Source organism: Amblyomma maculatum, chromosome 2 (genome assembly GCF_055883805.1).
Source record: "Amblyomma maculatum isolate TAMU_Amacu chromosome 2, ASM5588380v1, whole genome shotgun sequence".
NCBI classification, from domain to species: domain Eukaryota; kingdom Metazoa; phylum Arthropoda; class Arachnida; order Ixodida; family Ixodidae; genus Amblyomma; species Amblyomma maculatum.
The window spans coordinates 47,428,935-47,451,316 of NC_139345.1; positions in this window are offsets into that span (position 1 = coordinate 47,428,935).

Here is a 22,382-nt window from a genome sequence, read left to right on the forward strand (position 1 = left end):
AGGATAAGTCATAGGAGTCTGTTTATACCGGCAGAGCGTCTGTATACTGCGGCCCCAGGCATATAAAGATCATCCTTCTAAAATAGCTGTAAGGTTACTCCGAAATTCATTCCCGCCTGCCATTAGGAATAATAATTGCAGATTGAACCTTATAATAGTTTTATGGTACAGATTCGGTGATGTGCGGAGGCAGAGTATTACCTATCTTTTTCACTGCAACGCTTGAAGCTAGCAACCAGCCTCTTATAGATATCTATAGCTAAATGGAGCTGATTAATGACCTTACTTTCGAGATTTCCGGGAAGCGAAGACTGCTCTGCTGACCTTGTTTAGGCAAGCTAATTCACATGCTCTGCGTAAAGAAGACGGGTGGACGCGCGTAAGAACGTGTGGCTCAACAGGAAGAAGGGCTCGGCCGAACAGCCCCCTCCCGAAGGAATAAATGTTTTTGCTTCTTATCCAATAATCGCTAGGTATTGAGATGCTTTAATGTCCGAGAGCTCGGAAGGGAAAAAAAAATCAGAAGTTTAATAAGACTGAACTTAGTTTAATGTGCGAAAGCTCCAGTTGGGAATGTTTATCTAGGTAGATGGTAAATGTAGATTACGTTGTAGCTGTCTTCTCGCCTACTGTTTGTTGCTCGCACCATTGGGGCGGCGTATCCCGGCCTATAAAAGTGCCAAGAATGACCAAGCTCGCTATCCATTTTAAAGCAGGCTTAATTGCCTCGGCTCACCACGCTAGTTCATACGCTTAAAAAAACGTGACACAGTGACTGCTGACGTCCACACATGCCTATTGTAAGCAAACGTGAAGACTGGCAAGTCTACGGCAGGAGATGTCATAGAAGCCGCGCACCAGTGTGTCTCCCGACCATGTCACCTTGCCAATTATCATCTGCCTGAGACACGCTCATGAAGAAGATCGTGTTGTACGCTGCCCAGGTTGTCAGGAGCGACATAGAGTACGGCCTCAATTAATTAAACGGCACGAACGTGCCAGCCTGGCCTAGGGGCAGCGAGTCAAATTCGGAATCGAAAGGCCCTGGAAGGCTGGATTCCAATTTCACCCTCAGCGGCGAGCACCGAGTTGGCACCGCCTGCCTATTCGGCCATGACATATATATAGTCTCCTGACGATGTAGGAAACGGTGAGCCGGTTAGACTTCATGAAAGAGTGTTTTGTAGCGAAAGTTACATTACGGTAGGTTTTCAAGCCGTCGGCGTGGCACCGCGCGCCGTATGCCGTAAGGAGAAGAAGAAGAAGAAGAAGAAGAAGAAGAAGAAGAAGAAGAAGAAGAAGAAGAAGAAGAAGAAGAAGAAGAAGAAGAAGAAGAAGAAGAAGAAGAAGAAGAAGAAGAAGAAGAAGAAGAAGAAGAAGAAGAAGAAGAAGAAGAAGAAGAAGAAGAAGAAGAAGAAGAAGAAGAAGAAGAAGAAGAAGAAGAAGAAGAAGAAGAAGAAGAAGAAGAAGAAGAAGAAGAAGAAGAAGAAGAAGAAGAAGAAGAAGAAGAAGAAGAAGAAGAAGAAGAAGAAGAAGAAGAAGAAGAAGAAGAAGAAGAAGAAGAAGAAGAAGAAGAAGAAGAAGAAGAAGAAGAAGAAGAAGAAGAAGAAGAAGAAGAAGAAGAAGAAGAAGAAGAAGAAGAACGCTCGGTCACCCGCAGTTAAGGATTTAGCTCCACATTCGGTTCAGCAGCATTGAACTCTTCTCATTGCTTTTGCTTTAAAACTCAACGAAAGGAAGACACGGAAACAAAAAAAAGGGACGATTACACACGTAGTAGACCATTATGAGGCAGCACTTAGAAGGCAGGGGATTGTGTCAACTCAACGGAGAGAGAAAGAGAGAGGGGAAGAAATGGAAGTATTTAAGAATTAGCATGTTGGCAAGGATCATCGTCCCACCGTCACTCTTGGTCTTCTTTGAACAATGTACCTACAATACCACGCTGTGATACCATCGTGATCATAGGCTAAGACAAGCTGTAAATTGCAAACACGTGAAGGTATCAGGCTTTAGACGACAAGCCATAGCGGAGATGCTAAAAACGGTGCGTTGTAGTTTGATGTGAATGCCGAAAAAAGTTTTTCGAACATACAAGCAGCTAAAAGACTGAATTTACACAGCATGGTACAGCTACCGGATAGAAGTACGCCTCACAATTTTTGCGTCAGTTTTGACACTCACAGTGCTGAATAATTTGCCGTTCAATGCTAAATCACTGATTCCCGATTCAGTCCACCTAACCGAGTGTTGACAAGGCAACAACAAGCCTAGCCTTGCTACTCATGGGTTTAATATAACTTGCGATGAGTAATTACCACTACCAATGAACATGACATTGACCGATGTCAATTCTAATTAGGCATGATTAACGCTAGCTAAACCTGCGTAGACTACAAGATTGGAAATGAAGACCTGGATATATCTGGATATGCACATGGCGTATTCACGCCTTCTTAAGAGTTTAGCTTGCCCTATTATCTGTATAAAACCAATAAAGTTTGATTGGGCCTAGGTAGGCCTATATTAAACGTAATTAAGCATATTTAATTCGAAAGCACTTCTAGCTTTCGTTCCTGAAACTTTTGCTCAACTGTGGCTGAAAAACGGACTTTAATTTTTCCCATGTTCAAAAACGTTCGTGTGTGCCTGCACACGTATCCCGGCCTCGGCGGCTGCGTTTCGATGGAGGCGAAACGAAGAGGCGTCGTGTGCTGTGCGATGTCAGCGCACGTTAAAGATCCCCAGGTGGTCGAAATTACTCCGTAGCCCTCCACTACGGCCCCCTTTCTCTCTATCCACTTTCACTCCCACCTTCATCCCTTCCCTTACGGCGCGGTTCAGGTGTCCACAGAGCAAGTGTGACAGATACTGCGCCTTTCCCTTCCTATGAACCAACCAACCAACCAACCTGCACACGCAAACTATAGAAGCGCATAATTGTGACCTAGGAGACGTGCGTTTTCACTATCTTCAGAGGGTGAGGGACTCTCTCACATATGTTATTTAATAACGAATAAAGATGGGTATTATTCTAAAATAAAAGTATAGAAACAATTCTGCAGCTGGTACAGCATCTCGTCGAATGCCGGTGCGAATCAATGAAACCATCCTTTCCTAAATGCAACGTAAATTCTTGAAACTGTAATTATGTTCGCGATCGTCTGTAAATGGCGTGAACATATATCTTTTCTAAAGAAGACAGCGCAGAAAGGACGAAAACAGAAGAAAAGACGAGACGTCATAAAGAAGGCTTAGCATCCTTTGTGACGTGTCTTTTCTTCTGTGTTCGTCCCTTTCACGCTGTCTTTTTGACAAGTATGAAATTGCAACAAGCGCAGAATAATATTCTATTGAAAGATATGTCTTGACAGCTGTTCCATGAGCGTCAAAACGTCTTCTTTCCTTGACCCATCACTGAATTTTATCGCGCTTTTTTGCTACGCTGAATAACAGTAGAGAGGAGAAGAGAGAATAATCTCGCAGTAGCGCCCTATATTTTGCGGCTCATGAGAGGAACTGGCACTTCAAACACGTGCGACAGGGCCCATGTTGGTTGCTTTTTCTTTATGGAAAACTTAAGCTGCCTTCCTGTCAGGAACAGCACGTGGCATTAAAAAAGACTTTGCTATCTCATCGGTACCACCTCCAAGCTTTAGAAGCCTGTTTTTCTGAAACAGTAACCCAACAAGAGTGGAGCGGCAGCGGCCACTGAAATACCTCGACTCTGTCACTTGAATCTGCTATCTGGTGTCGTATTAGATCAAAGGGTGACAGGCAGCCCTATCAAGTGCGTGTAGTCGGCAGTCACTGCCTAGCTTGCATCTCTCGATCTCCACGTGCCCACGACGTGCCTTCGCCTCTCGCTTTGCTGATAGAACTTTTTCAATAAAGGTGAAAATACCGCACCAAATGTAAAAACAAAAATCATCCTTCAAAAATAGTGCTTTTCATGGCTGGAAATGGAGCTCCGGAATACCTTCTCCGGGTTTCCGGCAATGCAGTATACCCCCTTTTCCTGTGCATTTTGCTTTTCTTGCAACCTTAGTATTCTTTCCAATCGAAGCAAGTGAATGTTGTTCGGAGTCGTGTAATATACTCATTGGTATTTCTTTTGTTTGCGCCTGCCTAAATAATTGGTCGAAACTACATAATTAACTTTTTGAACCATGGTTGCCTTAGAGAACAACAATTTATTTAATAAGTTTTATTTTAATTAGTTGATTTTCACTAAATATTTAGGAAGGTGGAGCTCAAAAATGAAAATTTATTTATTTATTTATTTATTTATTTATTTATTTATTAGTACCTTAAAGGCCCACGAGAGGCATTACATGAGGGGTGGGCTTACATCAAGTTATATTTTTAATGAATGATTTGAAGCGCGCGTTGTCGACATGAGTCACAGCTTCGGCAGGCAAACAGTTCCAATCTTTTGCTGTTAAAACAAAAAAAAATGACTTGAGATGAGATGACGTAGATGCATGGGTGGCTTAGATCGCTCCGAACGAGATCCACTTGATTTCACTTTGAAAGAGCGTTCGGGAGTTTTTTATACCTTGGTCCATCTCACCTAGACCAACTTGTAAAGGCTTGGGCCTTGTGAGCATGCGTGTCGTAAATTGTGCGCAACACACTCTAATTCTGCCCAACCGGAAACAACATAGAACAAGCTGTCGGCATAATCAATAATACGGCATCGGTGCTTTCAGTTCCGCGGTAACGACAAAAGTACGAAACACGGAGAACGCAAAGCGATATCTAATCAACATGCCCGTGCCAAATGTTAGTTAGTACCAGAGATTATTTTAGCGCAACAGTATTAAAAGCCTCGTTGGGACGAACATTAGCCTCGTTTGCATGAATCAGACAAGCGCGCATCGTATTAACTTTCTGGCGTATCGCACTCATGTAAACCGGGCGTAACGCGCCAGGAATGCACATCGCAATTATATGCCAGACGGGGTAGATCGAGAGAGGGAAGTCTACTCGCGTGGTGCATGTAAACAAAGTGGCACATCATACTGTGAATGATGAGAAGGCGCGCCAGTGCTCACTTCCGGTCAAATCCGGATCGCGCTGATGGCTCGCAGGATGTCAGCGGACAGAGCATGCGCTGAAGGTGTTCTCTTCACTCGAGAAGAAACAACAGCATTTCTCACAATCATAAGCGAGATTAACATCGGTTAGCTGCTCGATTTGAGACGGCAGCGCAATCAAGCGCATTTCAAGTCATCCTAAGGAAAATGCAAGAGTTGGGCTGGAGCCTTCCGGTTGGCGTAAGTGCGTTACATAACCACCACAGCGCTTCTCACCGCCTTCGTGGGTGTGAATTTAGGATACGAGTACTTCAATAATACTTGCGATTTCTGGCCACTCGCAGCCTGCAAGCCGACGGCTGGCGTACGCCAACCGGAGCGCTACCGTCCGATGCAGCACGCTTCTGTCGGTAGACAGGCGAATGCTTCACGCCGGCACAATTGTCTAGGGCGCTGAAGCGGTGAACTGCCGGCCTAATTGAAAATGTTTTTTGGGAGCAGGTACTGTTTTAACTTTTAGCTTTCTTCGCACCGTCGGTCAGTGTGCGAGCGTTCGGGACATGCTTGTTCAAGCATGCAGTATATTTTTCCCTTGTTTTAAAATCCATTCATTGCCAGTCCACCCTGCGGCAAATCAGATAGCACACAAGAACCATTCTCGGCAAACTGTCTGCATCCGATGGCAGCGCTGTAGATGTATGCATGGGCATGGTATATAGCGGGCGTGAACACTCCACGCTGCTAAAATAATAACAATGAATAAATGAAATGCTGCGCTGGGATGCATGATGCAGGTATCAGAAGACCGATAGGACCGTCTGATTCAGCGGGAGGCACCGTGGTGCCATGGGAACGTGAAGGGAAGAGTACGATCTGTTTCACTCTCACTCACGAATGCGACGCTGAGCGGCGCCACCGGTTTGACCAGGCACAAGTAAAGCATAGCACATCGGCTCATCGATAAGCGCTAAAATAGACGATGCGATATAAACGCGGCTATTGTGGACACACGTAAGCTCCGCCTTTAAGGGTATGGCGCGACAAAGTTGGGACTTTCTCCGTGAATTCCCTAGTGGAACGTCGTTCGCGTAGGTGCACTTTTTCACTCGCTTATTATCCTAATTTCCTAACGTCTACCTCGATAATCTCTCAAATGCTCTTCCGCGTAAAGTCATAAGGTATCATATAGGCCTATGTGCAACACTATCTAATACAGATAAAAAGAAACCAAAAATCCAGAGCACAGTGGAATCTACACTGAAGAAATGCGAAGGCCTGAGCGTTGCTGGTCCACACTCTGCATAACGTTTACTGTGATTGTCACCATCAAATGCACCTTCATTATCACTGCTAATGCCATCATTGTCATTATCCCTAATTGCAGCGTCATTGTCATCGCTACTATCATCCTCCCCATAGACAAGGAGAATTATGATGTGCGTTTCCCGATCCCGGGCGCTGTGAAAAAAAAAAAAGAAAGTTGGCTAGAGATGGAGGTTTGATTCCCGTGGGAGACAGAATTTTTTTTTATGACTTTAGTCTCGGTTTCAGCTGATGACGACGTTTGGTTGACAGCTATAGTGACACGATCGAACGTCGACAGTATGAGCGATTAAAGGCTTTTGCAAAACTTCGCATAACAGTGCAGTACGAACGTGCCTGCATGGCCTAAGGGTAGCATGTCTGAAATAACATGAAGGAGGCCTGGGGCTTTGATAAACCGCACCTTCCCATCGGAATGGAGGAGCCCGAGACGGTAGCTCCTGCCAAATCAGCCATTTCACGTGGTCGCGTGGCGTCACAAAACCGTACAACGAACCAGTACCTAGCCATGTCCACAATATTTCGCTCAGAACGTCGACGCCGACAACGCTGACGCCGACTCCGGATTTTGCGGATAACGTAGCTTCCAACGCTATCGCGTTAAAACTCAGTGTTGTCTTGACTTCGTGTTGTCGCCACACAGGCATTGAATTCAAACGTAGCCCGATTAAGAGTCCATCGATTGTGGGGCCGTGTGACGTCATCCAGGGCTATGTAACGTCAGGCAAACACCGCCTCAAAGTGCTTGTAAACAAAGCGAAACAATGCACCGAAAAGAAAAAGTGGTTCAACGAGGAAGGGAACCAGCGTTCTTTGGGTCGCAAGCTACTCGCTCGGCTCTAGATTACCAAAGGGCGTTCTTTGTGAGCGGTAATTGGATGAATTGTGCGACTACCTCACATAATAGGCGAGGTAAACTTCGTGACAGCAATACGTAATTGTTAACAATGAGTACTGTCACCAATCAGCGTAACCCATACGAGAGAGGGACCCCTAATGTTTTCCCATTACACTCAATAAATTAAAGCGTCACCCTAAGATTGTAGACTGCGCTCTGAATGCAGTGTTTTTCTACCCTTTAACTTGTCTACGGTAGAGTGGCAAGCTCCGGTCGGTTGACTGGGAATAGTCATTTCGTCTACTGCACGTGTAATTGAAAAATGCTGACTTACGCTGCGAACGAAAGAGCGCTTTTCGATATGGGATTTCTAGTGATAAATTCATTAAATCTGTTCACGGACTGGGGAAGAGTTCGCTTGTAAGACCTGAACTGTTCCACTCGAGATTAAATTATCAGTCGTTTCACTAAGATTGCGTCTTTCGCTTTCGTTTTAGCTGCCTGCAGTCGTGCCTGAACCTTGTTAAATTCGATATCACAGCAAAGAACAGCAGAGAAGCTAGACAACGTGTGCTAGCTGTTGATGCCAATACAACCGCCAATAAACAAAGATAAAAAGTAAGAATAATAGATGATATAATCATTTCTTCAACACCTTCCTATCGCTTTGTCTTGGTGTGTGGAGAGTGTCGAGGCTGCAGGTGAGTGAACGTCAGTTATATAGGCTGTGAGAAGGTCTTGAGGGGTGGTTAGATAAATACACTGCAGTCGGTGCTTTCATTGGAGGCTGTCGTGACCCAGGCTGCGTGTTCAAGACCCGGTTGGCTCATCGGTGCAGGAACAAATACGAGGCGGCTGGAATCCGGACTTTGAAGTGAGATGGGAAAACTTCTTTGTACAAAATTTACAAGGCAGCGTTTTAGTAGGAGACTGTCTGGAGCGTCAGTCTCCGTTTTACCGATCCACGACACACTTGTCCGTTTTATAGGGCTGATTCCCTAAGTCCCTAGATGAAAGGCAGGCCAGTTTATGATGGAGTGTCTCTCTCACCTAACTTTCCCACACTCTCACACACACGCACCAACACTGCTTGCATTTGTTGGCACGCCCATCTGACAAGTTCTGGCTTGAGGGGGAGGAGGTGGCCGTCTAAACGGCGTAAATGGCGTCAGCCGCTTGTCTCCATGCAGGATTGCCCCTGGGCTGAGACATCGGTCCCGTCGTCGCCGGGCTGCATTCACCGATACCACTTAGCCGAAAGCTGTCCCCGTGGCTCACCGCGGGAAGAAAGGAAAGAATGCACGCCCGCTCTTCGTAGCGAGGCTCAACAATTGAACGGACCGGAATTTGGTCGCTTCAACTCCATTGTCCGTTCGTCGATTTGTTGGCGGGACCCCTAATTGCCGCCGCGTGACGAACTGTTACCTCCGGCCAGCCGGCGCCAGGTCAGCGTCTCACTGGCGCCGAGGTTTGGCGCTCATCGCCAGACGATTCCCCCACTCTGGCTTGGGAGGGCAGCTCGCCCTATCACAATAGAGGGGTGAGTGGCGCCTGCTTCCCGTCTCGATCTTTTGTCGTCGCTCGTCCGATCACATCAAGGCGCATTATGAACTTCAGGAAGCTTGTGATTACATAATCCTCCTTACAGATGGACAGCGAATAATAGCGGATGCAAGCACCACAATAAACTTTGTGAAGTGGGCAGAAGGCCAAGTAAAGGTTCTCATTTTCATAGACGTGTAGAGGAATAGGATGTATGCAGAGTTGCGCGAATTAGCTTAGGAAACTGGTACTTAAACTTTGTGAAGTGGGCAAAAGGCCAAGTAAAGGTTCTCATTTTCATAGACGTGTAGAGGAATAGGATGTATGCAGAGTTGCGCGAATTAGCTTAGGAAACTGGTACTTGTTTTCTTTGGACAAATAGGCACATTAAATGTTTTTCCTCGTAGAAGAACAGCTCAAGAACACGTCGAACGCTCAAACCTATGCAGTATATAGAGATTCTGCTCAAGTTACTTCAGCGTACAAACCAGCTTTGTAGCGAGAGCTGCAGTATGCTAGTCAGAGCCGAGTTTCGTGTGGTCAGTCGGAGCAGACCTGAGCATGCGCCGTTACCATGACAACCAGCTGCGCCGCTGCGCGGGTTTCTTATAGGTAAAGAAATTAACGGTCAGTGCGTGTACGGCGCGCTCCATCTTCGCCGGCTGCGAGAAACTGCTTCGGACTACCACAAAATGTTGCTTGGCGTCAAGAGTTCCTTCAGAGATGGAAGCAAGCTCGAAGGGCTAACCGTGGGTCGGAGAAGCCTGATGAGTGGGCAGAATGGGTCGCCAAGCGGCGACGCCAAGACACGGAGCGACAGATATGAAGAACGTCGGAAAGAATCATAAGACACTAAGAAGACGCACCGGATGACCTAACATATCATTCAGCTGGAGGCTAGCGCGTCGGCAACAAGAACGTTCGAATTTGACTTTGTAAACAAAGAGTTTGGTTTTGTGTGTTCCTTGTACGAAAAGCTGTGGCATCGGCGGAAGTTGACAACACTGAGTGCACCCACGTATTCAACTTTGGAGATAGCTCTACCCTAAGGCTCTGCCGAAACATTCCAAGCAGCAATGTCTGCGTTGCGTGTAAGGGTTCTCTTGCTAACGAATTCCTATTTACAGCTATAGCGCCGAATATCGATACCTGCTGATGCCGCCTGGTTTAACAGTGCTCAACGACGTCGCTGAACGCTAGTTCTCTCTACGTATATCCTAGCCTAGCTGATCTAAGCCATCGTCAATGTCTTACGTGAAGACAGCTCTGTATGACTCACAGGGGCCATTCAGAAAGTAAGGTTGATTTTAGAACTATATTGACCCAAGCCGAGTAATGATATGACTACATCGTAGGTTATCTAGGGTAGAGCGAGAGCAAGAATATTGAATGGAAAACAGTGCAACACACAAACACCGAAGCAGAGAACTACAGGACGAGCGCTGACTCACAGCTGAAAGTTTATTCAATTAAGAAACGCAATATATGGAAAAGAGTTACCGCTTGTCCTGTTGTTCCCTGCTTCTGGGTTGGTTGCGCTGTTTTCCATTCAGTATTGTAAAAGAAGGCTAGGTCGAGACGGCGAGGTCGTGACGGCAAGCACAGCCAAGCCTTGTCTAGCGTTTTAATCCGATCACGAACCCAGGCGCGCGCCGGAGCCGGCGCCGCGGGACGATGATGATCGTATGTACAAATGAAAGAAGAAGATCATGGCATGTACAAATGAAAGAAGATCCACAGAAGGCTCACAGTATGTTAAACCAACGAGCCCACTTGGCTATATTGCTGAATAGAAGAAAATCGTTGCACAATATGAAAGAGCACTGAACAAGGTTTGAGAGTTCGCGAGCCGAGCCAATGTTTTGACAAGAGGACGAAGTCCCCTTGTAGAAGAATTGGCGCCTTGTGGAAACGACAAGTCCCCTTTTCGAAACGTTGGTCTGGCTTGAACGCTTCTTCTGAAGCTCCTCCTTAACCCTTGTTCAGTGCTCTTTCGTACATAGTGGGTAGCTTTCCAAACAGCAACTTACAGCAGTGATGGTGGAGGGCTTACAGGGGACAAGTTTCAGAATCCTGAGGGAAAAGTGAAGGGTGAAAAAGTGTGTGCAAGTGGGCGGAAGTAAAAGACACACACGCTGTGTGTGTGTGCGTGTGTGTGTGTGTGTGTGTGAGAGAGAGAGAGAGAGAGAGAGAGAGAGAGAGAGAGAGAGAGAGAGAGAGAGAGAGAGAGAGAGAGAGAGATCCTAGATACGGCTTTTTTCCTCGGAAGCATCCCTACGCCACGTATCAGCAAAGGTGAACCTGACAGGCCGTTTAACCTTCAAAGAGCGGGAGGTCACAGTGTAGCTAAGCGGGGAGTTCTCTTTAATAGTGTCAAAAAATTAAAAAAGGGCTAATTGGATTTAGGTTATTTCTAGCTTTGGTGCTCCATTGGGGGCTACGGCTAACAACAGGTAAGACGCAGATGGCTTCAATTAGTTCGCTAGTTAACTAACCACCTTATTTTGATTTTCATTTTAGGGAGTATATTGTATGTGCACGACACTAGTTCGTCCTTCAAATAGTATAGCCGCGAAAAAATATTTTCCTAAAGGAAATTGTAGCGGCGTTGAAATTTGGGCTTGTTGGTTCATACAATTCGGAGCAATAGCGTAAAAAGACAAGGGACTAGGGACGAGTAGACACACACCATATACGTTGGAAGTTAACGCTGTGTGTGTCTACTCGTTCTTAGTCCCTTGTCTTTTGCGCCCTTGCTCTGAAAATTATAGCAGGCGTTGCAAGGCCGAGAAATGCGACCTCTATTGGTTGTTTCACTCAATAACACAGCGCCCTCAGAGCGTCTAACGTAGATCGCTCGGATAATGCATGATTCGGGGCCGAACTGCTAGCGCATTTGGATACTGATGCGGCGACTGTCAGCGAGGCCGCGGTCAAAACGAAATTGACAACGAATCGCCCTTCGTCCGTGTGGCTCTTGAGTGATGACAGTAGAGTGACGAGATCTCTTGACGGTGTGACCTACTTCACAGGCGCTGTGCTGCTATGCTTATTTGTCTATCAGGGTGACATTTGTGGGCCTTGTCCTTGTAAAGTGCATTTCAGCTTTTAAAAGAAAATTTGTTTTCGTGAGTATACTATTGGAGGACGAGCTGCAGTTCTGCAAGTGCAACATACCCCTGAAATGAACATTAAAGATGTCTAACATATTTAGTTCATTAGAAAGCTGTTTGAAGCAGTATTTCTCTTACCTGGTGTCCGCCGTAGCCCCCAAATAGCCCCAAGGATAAAGTAAACATAAAGATTAAAATCTAGCGACTAAAGAGTAAAGTAAACCTAACTTTGGTCCTAAAGTTTTGGACCGTGTAGAACAAAAAATAAACTCTCGGTATAGCTTAACCATGGCAACACCTATGGTGCACCACCACTTGATCCGTGACATTTGCCCTTGACCTGTGACGGCTGATTCAGCATAACGTGTTCCCTCTTGTAGTTGACCGCGTCCTCGACTCCATATAGTATCTCCAATTTAATCGCTCCGAAACCACGTCTGCCCATGTCTACACTTAAGCCTAACCAAAGCAAAACCAAGCAAAACGACACTTTCACATCGCTTACGTTTACCAGGCTTAAACCTCAGCCGTTCTTTTACCGGTTGTTACGTTTCTCCACCGAGAAGTGGGACAACTGACGCGGCCACCGCATAGCAACAGGCAGAACCGCGAGCGGATCGGCCATTTCGACGCCGTTCATCGGCCGCGCAACGCTTCCTCCCGCCGACAAGACTCAGCGTGTTCCTGTGCGTGCGTGTGTGTGCAAAAGCTGGTCAAGCCTGGAGCTCGAGGGAAAGTGCGTCGCCCTCTCCTGTCTGCAGGAGGTGGAGGAGATGAGGTCGGAACACCTGCGATTGAGTCATTCGTCGTGAACCAACATGTTTGGCTCTCCCTTTCCTGTGAGGGTTTACCCTTTCCCTGTGAACTGGAAAAACTATAAAAAGCAGCGGCCGACTCCGCTGGGACAGAGACTACTTTGACGCGCCGTTGTTACGACGCTAGACACCAGCTGTGTGAGAGTGTCTGTAATCTCTCCGGGTCAGCTTCACTGCCCGTTTCTTCCTGATGTTACAGTAAAGGTTGTTTCGTTAAAAGACGCCTCGTCTTTGCTGGCACCTTTGATGCCGTCCGCCGTCCACGGAGCCGCCAGGCCAACGCTACCGAGAGGCCGCGCGCCGCAGCGGTACGCTACCCCGGCGCTCGCGACCCAAACCTAACAACTGGCGTCAGCGGTGGGTTGAGCACGCGACACCAAACGTAACAACTGGTGGCAGCGGTGCGATACTCAGGCGCACGCGACACCAAATGTAACAACTGGTAGGCATCGGTGGGACGACCAAGCCGTAACCGTGGTTGGAGGGACGAGCCAGGCGATACCGTCGTCCAACAACTGGTGAACAGCGGAAAGCGGAGAGACGAGGACGACCAAGCAGTGACCGTGGTCGGTGAAACGAGCCAGGCCTGACCGAAGTGCAACATCTGGTGGGAAGAGCGGAGATGTCCGAGGCGTGACTCGTGAATCAAAGCAGCTCAGCGGAAAGGCGGGAGCAGTGCAACGAGCCCTGTGTGATGACTGGTTGCCTGCAGCGGAACGACTGCGTTGGATTCTTGGCTGCGAGGTTTGGTGAGTGCGGGACTTTCTTCTACTGGGTTTTGCCAGGCTTTTGTTAAGTAGAGAACAGAGCTGGTAATTGTGTTGTCGTTGTTGCTGGGTTAATTGCAGCAAGGCAATAGTGGGCAGTAGAGAAGGCAGCACTCGGAACAGCCATGAATTTGGATTTGAAGTCGTTGCGCAAACCGAAATTGCTGGAGCTTGCGGAGGAGTTGGGTCTGGATTTGTCAGACAAACTCAGAAAACCAGAAGTGTTAAAGGCTATTCTTGAGTTGGAAGCTGAAGATGACGAGCTTTTGGAATGCCTTGAGATCATTGACGAACGTCATGAGAAAGTGGAACGTGAACGTAGAGAACGTCACGAGAAAGAGATGCGTGAACGCAGGGAACGTCACGAGAAAGAGATGCGTGAACGTAGGGAACGTTTCGAGAAAGAGGACGCCCGCGTAAGGAAACTGATGCAGCTGGAGATATCAGCACATAGAATGAGCGTGGAAAGGATTAAAGCTTGCAATGCCATTCAGTGCAACGGTTCAATACCGCGAGATGGTCCGCCACCGTTCCTCATTGCCGAGGATGTGGCCGAGTATTTGGCAGACTTCGAGAATGTCTGCAGAAGTAAACGTTTCGAGCGAGATAGTTGGGCGCAGATGTTGGTAGCTCTTCTCTCCGCTGAAGCGTCGGAAGAAATCAAGCTATTGGTTGGCGACCGCTTGAAAAATTACGATCAACTAAAAGAGTCATTGCTGATACGATATCAGATAACGCCTCAGGATCTTCGGAAGAGATATGAGAGCGAGAAACATTGTAACGAGGCATACTTTGATTTGGCCTATCAGTTGAAAGCCGCTGTAAGCGAATGGCTACACAGTGCGGAAGTTTCGGAGCAAATGGAACTTGCACCGGAGTGTGAGAAACAGCTTGGGGAAACGGCCGAGCAATGTGACCGCAGTAGTAAGCCGACCGATTCTCGAACAGAAGAGTATTGTGTTACCTTGGTCGAGCCACTAGCTGAGACGGTTAGCACAGGCTTAATCGGCGAGAAGTCCGAAGTGACGCCGTTAAGCGAGGTGAACTGCACGCCGACCCAAATAGCTGTAGGAGATACAGTTCCATCAAATGAGTGTGGGGAACTGATAATAGCTGAACCGCCTCTCGAGTTAAATGCAGAAGCTGGTCTAGAGCGTGGCGGAGATGGAAATCAGCTAGGAAATGAGAAAATCAGCTGTGTCGTAGAGCAGGGCACACCGAAAAACGAAGTGCCGATCAGGGAAACTGCGCAGCCCGCGAGTTGTGATCAGCCAGGGCAGACCGACGAGGAGTGTGCGTCCGCTGTAGAGAGCGAGACTTGCGAAGGCGACAGCGAGCGACCAGAGCAGAGTCAGAATCGTTCGTGCCCTGATACTACGCTAGGTTGTATTCGCGAAAGCAACCCCAGTGCGAACGCGGACGTGGCACACATGACCCTCACGCAATCCGAAGCGCCCCAGCTGTCGAAGGAGCTTGATCGTGCGCTGGTTAGCTCTGAGCGAGGCGACGCACTGAGTGGCGAGCCGCCAGAGCAAATGCCTAGAAGGGGTACTGACGCGACTGACGTCAGCCGTTGTTTTCGTTCGGACTTGACTGAAAGTGAGTCATGCGCTGCTGGCCGCGATGCAGACGCGGCGCCGCACTTTGACCACTTTGACGACACCGGTACCCTACTAGCTCCGGTTACCGCTAGAACGGTTACCGCTAGCTTGCCAGAGCTCGCGCCGAAAGAAAGTAGGACTAGAGTATTCAAGTCCTGCCACCGAAAAACGCGGAAAGGCAGGCGCGAGAAAGAATGCTGCCATCGTAAGGAGAGCAAACTCAAACGATTGCAGAAAGAAAGCAGAAGGCTAGTATTCCAGTGCTGCCGACGAAAAACGCGGAAAGGCAGGCGCGAGGAAGAATGCTACAATCGTAAGGAGAGCAAACTCCAAAGATTGCAAAAAGAAAGCAGAAAGCATGTGTTCAAGTGCTGCCGCAGAAAAAAAAGCGGAAAGGCAGGCGCGAGAAAGAATGGAACAAGTTGAAGCTATCGCGAAAGAGAAAGCGACTATCCCAAAGGCAGAAATGCGCCCGTGCCCAGAAAATGCGTGACTGGTGCGCCAAGCGTAAGGAGAGGGATAGGTTGTTTAGCAAAGCTAGTGACTTATGCTCATGCGTTTCTTTGCACAGAAACAGGAAGGTACGGTTGTTCCGTGAAACGGACAGCCGAAGCTTTAGTGAAAAGGGTGATCTCAACGGTAATGCCGATGGCTTAAGTCGAAGCCTATAACGTGAGAAGAAGCCTTTATTCACTAGTTGGTGTTTTTCTTCCTGACATAGGATTTTGAAAATTTGTATTGTAGTATCTTTGTTTGAAGTGCTGTTTTGAAAATGCGATTTTCAAATTTGTGGACGCGTTCCAAGTGCTGCTAAGCTGCCCTTTAATATAGATGGGGGCATAAGAGGGAAATAGTCTGGCAAAACTTTGTGAAGTTTGTGCCGTGCTTGCTGGCTGAACGGTTGAGTCTTTAGCGTGGTTGTGACGTTGTGGGCTGCCAGAAATCTCTCTTGAAGACAAGTTGCAGAGTGCCTTGGAAACCCGGACTTGCCAAGGACTTCTTCAGGCTGTTTGAGCTCAAGAGAAGCTGAGTTGGACGACCCCAGCTAGCAGCAACATCCCGATCCCTCCGGACAGCGGATGCAGTCCCCTGCCCTTCGGGATCTCCCTTCCCCGGCGGGGCAGTCTGTTACGTTTCTCCACCGAGAAGTGGGACAACTGACGCGGCCACCGCATAGCAACAGGCAGAACCGCGAGCGGATCGGCCATTTCGACGCCGTTCATCGGCCGCGCAACGCTTCCTCCCGCCGACAAGACTCAGCGTGTTCCTGTGCGTGCGTGTGTGTGCAAAAGCTGGTCAAGCCTGGAGCTCGAGGGAAAGTGCGTCGCCCTCTCCTGTCTGCAGGAGGTGGAGGAGATGAGGTCGGAACACCTGCGATTGAGTCATTCGTCGTGAACCAACATGTTTGGCTCTCCCTTTCCTGTGAGGGTTTACCCTTTCCCTGTGAACTGGAAAAACTATAAAAAGCAGCGGCCGACTCCGCTGGGACAGAGACTACTTTGACGCGCCGTTGTTACGACGCTAGACACCAGCTGTGTGAGAGTGTCTGTAATCTCTCCGGGTCAGCTTCACTGCCCGTTTCTTCCTGATGTTACAGTAAAGGTTGTTTCGTTAAAAGACGCCTCGTCTTTGCTGGCACCTTTGATGCCGTCCGCCGTCCACGGAGCCGCCAGGCCAACGCTACCGAGAGGCCGCGCGCCGCAGCGGTACGCTACCCCGGCGCTCGCGACCCAAACCTAACAACTGGCGTCAGCGGTGGGTTGAGCACGCGACACCAAACGTAACAACTGGTGGCAGCGGTGCGATACTCAGGCGCACGCGACACCAAATGTAACACGGTTTATATGAAATGAACGGTAGGCATATTTTTTGACAAACTAAAAAGAAACGGCATCAGAAAAATTTTTATGTCTACCTCTCTTGCGTAAAACTGCAAACGGTGAGCAGCTTTGCTGACTCATAATGCAGAATTCCTATAAGTATTCGACAAAAATGCCAAGCATGCTGTTTTATAAAGTGAACGCTTAGCACTAGGACTAGGCTGGGATGAATGAGGGGGGATTGGGGGGGGGGGGGTTTGATTGGAACGAAAAATTCTTTTCGGGTCGTTCGGCAGCGCTCTTGCATAGCTTGCTCTGACGAAGAGGGTGAAGAACCAGCAACGGAAATATAGCATTTATATATTCTATATTGCGTTGCCTTCACGGAACGAGCGATTATTTCCCCATGCCTGCTTCAGAGGGGCTTATCTGTACGGTGAACTACGAAAGTTCACAAAGGCATATGAAAAAGGGGGAGGGGGGGGTCTATGAAATCGTAACAGGGATGCTTGCATAGGCATCCTAGTGCAGTTTGTAAGTAAAGAGGGAAATAAGAACAGGTGTGTAATAGAGAATTTATGAGCGTGTTCGAAGTAAAAGAAACGATCCGGATGGATATTGTTGGTGCGGGGTACCGGGTGAAATTCTGCAATTGCTCCGTCTACAAGCTGGCCTTTCGCCAAAACACCCGAGAGAAACTGCTGCCAACGGAAATGGCCTCTACTATATACATATTTCTGCTGAAGGTTTTGTTGCCGACTACATCCCCCCCCCCCCCCCTCTCCCAGTTGTTTACTACGCTCAACAGGCTTTTTCTGTGCAGAGTAAGCCCCAGACGATAATGGATTTTCAAAGAGTTTGTTCAAGAAAAGTGAGATAGCTCAAGCGCAATGTTATTGTAGCGTGCGCTATTTTACTTGAGTATGCTGTTTTTAGACGCGACATTTCATCTCCAAAAGAAGGTCGCAACACAAAAGCAATAAAAAAGTCTCGCTTCACATATCTCAGTCACATACGTGCTTCCGTCCAAGAGCGCTCAAATGGGAACTATAGTAAGCTGCCTACGCTACGACGATTATGCGCACGGAAGAGAAAAACATGGCCATTTCTGAGAGTAAAGTAAACGTTGCGGAGGCCATTTGGCCAGATTTCGCGTAGGTAATCCGCATGATACGACCTCCTGCATTCCCAGAAAAATGGCGCACTTTCGGCATCATAGAGGCACTTTTCAACCCACTCCAATTCAGAGACTAGCGCAGACGTTCAAGAGCCGGGCGCCTTGTGTCTTAATGTATTCATTCTTTTCCTGTGATGTTATAAGAAATGTTCTGCTGGCAGAGAAATTCTCTTTATGATAGCCTTATTTGCCAACAACGGGCTCCTTTTTCGGATGATATTATTGCTTGTGGCGGCGGTTCGTTGAAAGGCAACAATTTCGCCTAAATTGACGTGCTTAGGCACGCTACATTTGCCAACATTGGCACACATAGCATGCATTTCAGCCGTAACTAGATAAGTCGAACGGCCCATGGCTGTCGTTTCGGCTTAAATGTTGAAAGCGATGGGTCTATAGTAATTCAACGAATGCATTGTTAAATGCCGAGCGCTTCATCGCGGTTAGAGTTTCCTGTTGTGTTGCGAAGAACAAACAAAAATAACTGCGTCCGAGAATGTAGAATCAGGGGGGCGTTTACCCTTTCAAGTGAAGTTTAGTTTAGTCGAAATAACATATTATGCGCCTTAATAGTATGGCCTCAAAGGATACCAAAGAACAATGACCCGTCGAGGAACATAATCTAAGTCTCCCCCCCCCTCCCCCCCCCCCAAAAAAAAAAACAAAACAAAACAAAACAAAAACATCTGGGGTTCTTTCTTTGCGGGGATGAGCGAAATCTCTTAAGGTAAATAATTTAAGTTAGAAAATTGTGCAGTGAGGAAATAATCCCGATTTTGAATGAGGAAATTAGCGTCTAAACTCAGCAAGAGAGAGAGAGAGAGGGATTATTGCTGAGAGAAAAAAATTTGATTTGTCGAATATGACAGGCGAAGTGCTAATCATTTCACTGTTTTGTGAAACTTCACCTAATGCACTCTCTTTATGACGAAAAAAGGGCAACCTATTTCCGACATAAGTGAAGCTGATATAGCGTGGAAACAAAACGAAAGTAAACAAAACTAAACCATTCTCAGGTGTTAGACGCTGTCAGAAGAAGCGATTCATTAGCTTCGTACGCAAGTGTGTACAAAAAAAATTTAAAGAAGGATTAAAAAAGGCATTGCATATAGCAACCATAGCTATCGTTCTTCAAAAAAGTGACCTCCCAGCTCCTACGAGGAGGATTATCACGTGTGCGAAAAGGAAAAGTAAAATATTATGGACTCACGAAAAACATTTCAAGAATGGCCGCTTTTAATGACTCAAACTCGCGGCGCAATAGCGCTGTAGCCTCGCCTCTGAGACACGCGCTGGAAATCGGTGTCCACGCATGCAGTTTATTTTCAAGATTGGCCGGTGACGGCGGCACCTGCATGTCATTTCCTTTCATTTTCAAGCCCTTGAAAGCTTCCTTTTCAGTACGAGTGGTAGTCTAGTAAAAAAAATGTATTCTACCGGTTCAGAACAACTTCTAATTATAGTAGGGGTACGTTTAATGATGGTAAGAGTTTATTTATTTATTAATAAGGCGATAAGGGATGTTGGAAGAAGGAAATTAGTTTCACAAAAGAGACAAAAATAAGCAACAAATTAAGAACTCAAGTCGAAGCTCTGCTGCCAGCATCAGCAATACAATCTACGAACACAATACCAGAATCAACAAAGAAACATTGGATCACAAACAATAACTAGAACCAATGCATTTATTTCCGTAGTGTCTTTTAATTGACTGGTAAACGAGCTTAAACCGACCAAAACAATGTTCACAAGATTATGGTTGACAGGCCAGCTTTATTTGACAGTTGAGCTACTGATGTGAATCGATAATGGTTATATGTGTACCGCGAAGATTTCTTTGAAACTTCAATTACTTGTGTAAGTCTCAATAAATAGGTCCTAGGTAATATCACTGCCTTGTCGTGGCGGAAGGGCCTGCGAAACTCGATGAAGTCGTGAGCTCTGCTGTGTAGGGCCACCCAAGATAGACAGGTCATGGCAGAGAGTTCTGACAAAATGTGATTCACTGGAGAAGGTAGTGGCAACCCACTCCAGTATTTCCTACCAAGAAAACCCTATGACCAGTCACAATAGCATTAATGATATGGCGCCGGAAGATGAGCCCCCCAGGTTGGAAGGCGTCTCACATGTTACTGGGGATGAACAAAGGGCGATTCCTAGTAGCTCCAGGACGAATGAAGCGGCTGGGCTAAAGCCAAAAGGACGCTCAGTTATGGATGTGTCGGGAAGCGACCGGAAAGTCCGATGTTGCAAGGAGATATATCACATAGCAACATGGAATGTAAGATCTATGACGCAAGGCAAACCGGATGTCGTCAAGCGAGAAATGGACAGATTGAACATTCATATCTTAGATATCAACGAGCTCAAGTGGACCGGAATGGGAGAATTTAATTCCGGCGACCATTATGTCTTTTATTGTGGGCACGAATCCAGGAGAAAGAATGGGGTCGCTCTCATGGTAATCAGAAGAATCGTAATTACAGGCAAGTTCGGTCTCGGTGAGGCAAATGAAGCTGGGCAGAGGCTAGTAGAGTTTTGTCAAGAAACTAACTTGACCATAGCGAATACTCATTTTCAACAGCACAAGAGGCGCCTGTACACATGGACTTCACCGGACGGTCAGTACAAGAATCAGATTGATTATATTCTTTGCCGGCAGAGATGGAGAAGCGCTATACAAGCAGTAAAAACAGGGCCTGGGGCCGATTGTGGCACCGATCATCAGCTTCTTGTTGCCAAATTTAAGCTTCGATTGAGGAAAACGCAGAAAACTAGAAGGCCTTTCAGGTATGATCTGGAGTGAGGAATCGATTTCAAGAATTAGATCTAGAAGACAGACAGCCTGAAGAGATGTGGACTGATGTGCGTGATATAATACAAGAAGTTGCTACTAAGGTAGTTCCAAAGCAAAAGAAATGCAAGAAAGCATACTGGTTATCTGAAAAGGCTTTGCAAATAGCTGAGGAAAGGAGGATGGCAAACGTTATGGGGGAAAAAGAAAGATACAAGGCTTTCAATGCTGATTTTCAGAAAATCGCAAGAAGAGATAAGAATGCCTTCCTGAACATACAATGCCAATCAGTTGAGAACAACTGCCGGAACACAAGAGCTCTGTATAAGACAATCAAAGATATCAAAGGAAGCTTCTGTGCTAAGCTGGGCGTGATAAAGGATAAGCGAGGCAGGGACCTCACGGAAGCCTCAGAGATAAAGAAGAGGTGGCAGGAATACACAGAAGAACTGTACAAGAAGGACCCGGATGTGCAAACCCAACATAGGACGGTTGTGATTACTGATCTTGAGCCGGGCATCCTGAAGAGAGAAGTTGAATGGAACTTAGCCAGCCTTGCTAAGAAGAAAGATAGTGGAATTGATGGCATTCCAGCTGAGTTACTTCAAAACCTCAACCATGACGACGCTGTTAACGTTCTGTATACATTATGTCAGCAAATTTGGACGACCCTGCAGTGGCCACAGGACTGGAGGAGGTCAGTTTACATCCCCATTCCAAAGAACGGCAGTGCCAAAGATTGTTCCAACTACCGCACGATCGCGCTTATTTCGCATGCTAGCAAGGTGATGTTGAAAATCCTCCTAGGTAGGCTGCAGCAGTATGTGGATCGGGAGCTTCCGCACGTGCAAGCTGGGTTTCGCAAGGGCAGAGCAACTAGAGACCAGATTGCCAACCATCGCTGGATCATGGAAAAAGCAAGAGAGTTCCAGAAACCCATCTACTTCTCCTTTATTGATTATGCGAAAGCGTTTGATTGCGTAGATCACAGCAGATTGTGGCAAGCTCTCCAAGAGATGAGACTTCCATATCACCTCATCTATCTCCTCAGGAACCTGTATGAAGGGCAAGAGGCCACAGTCAGAACTGGGCATGGTCTTATTGATTGGTTTCCGATTGAGAAAGGAGTGAGGCAAGGCTGCATACTGTCGCCCTGCCTATTTACCCTTTTTGCTGAGTGCATCATGAGAAGGCCGGTCTGGACGAGTCTCCAGCTGGAGTGAAGATTGCTGGGAAACGTATCAACAACATTAGATATGCGGATGATACCACTTTAATTGCAGAAAGTGAAGTGGAACTAAAGAGACTTCTGATGCGCGTACAAGAAGAGAGTGAGAAGTATGGGCTTAAACTGAACATTAAAAAGACAAAGATCATGGCGTCTTGCCCCATCAAGTCCTGGAACATGAAGGGACAAGAAATGGAAGCTTTGACAGATTTTCTCTTCTTGGGCTCCAAGATAACCCCGGAAGGAGACTGCAGCCATGAAATTAGGAGACCCCTAATGGCTAGCCCTGACCGCCTAGTAAAGAGCAGAGACATTAGTCTGCCAACCA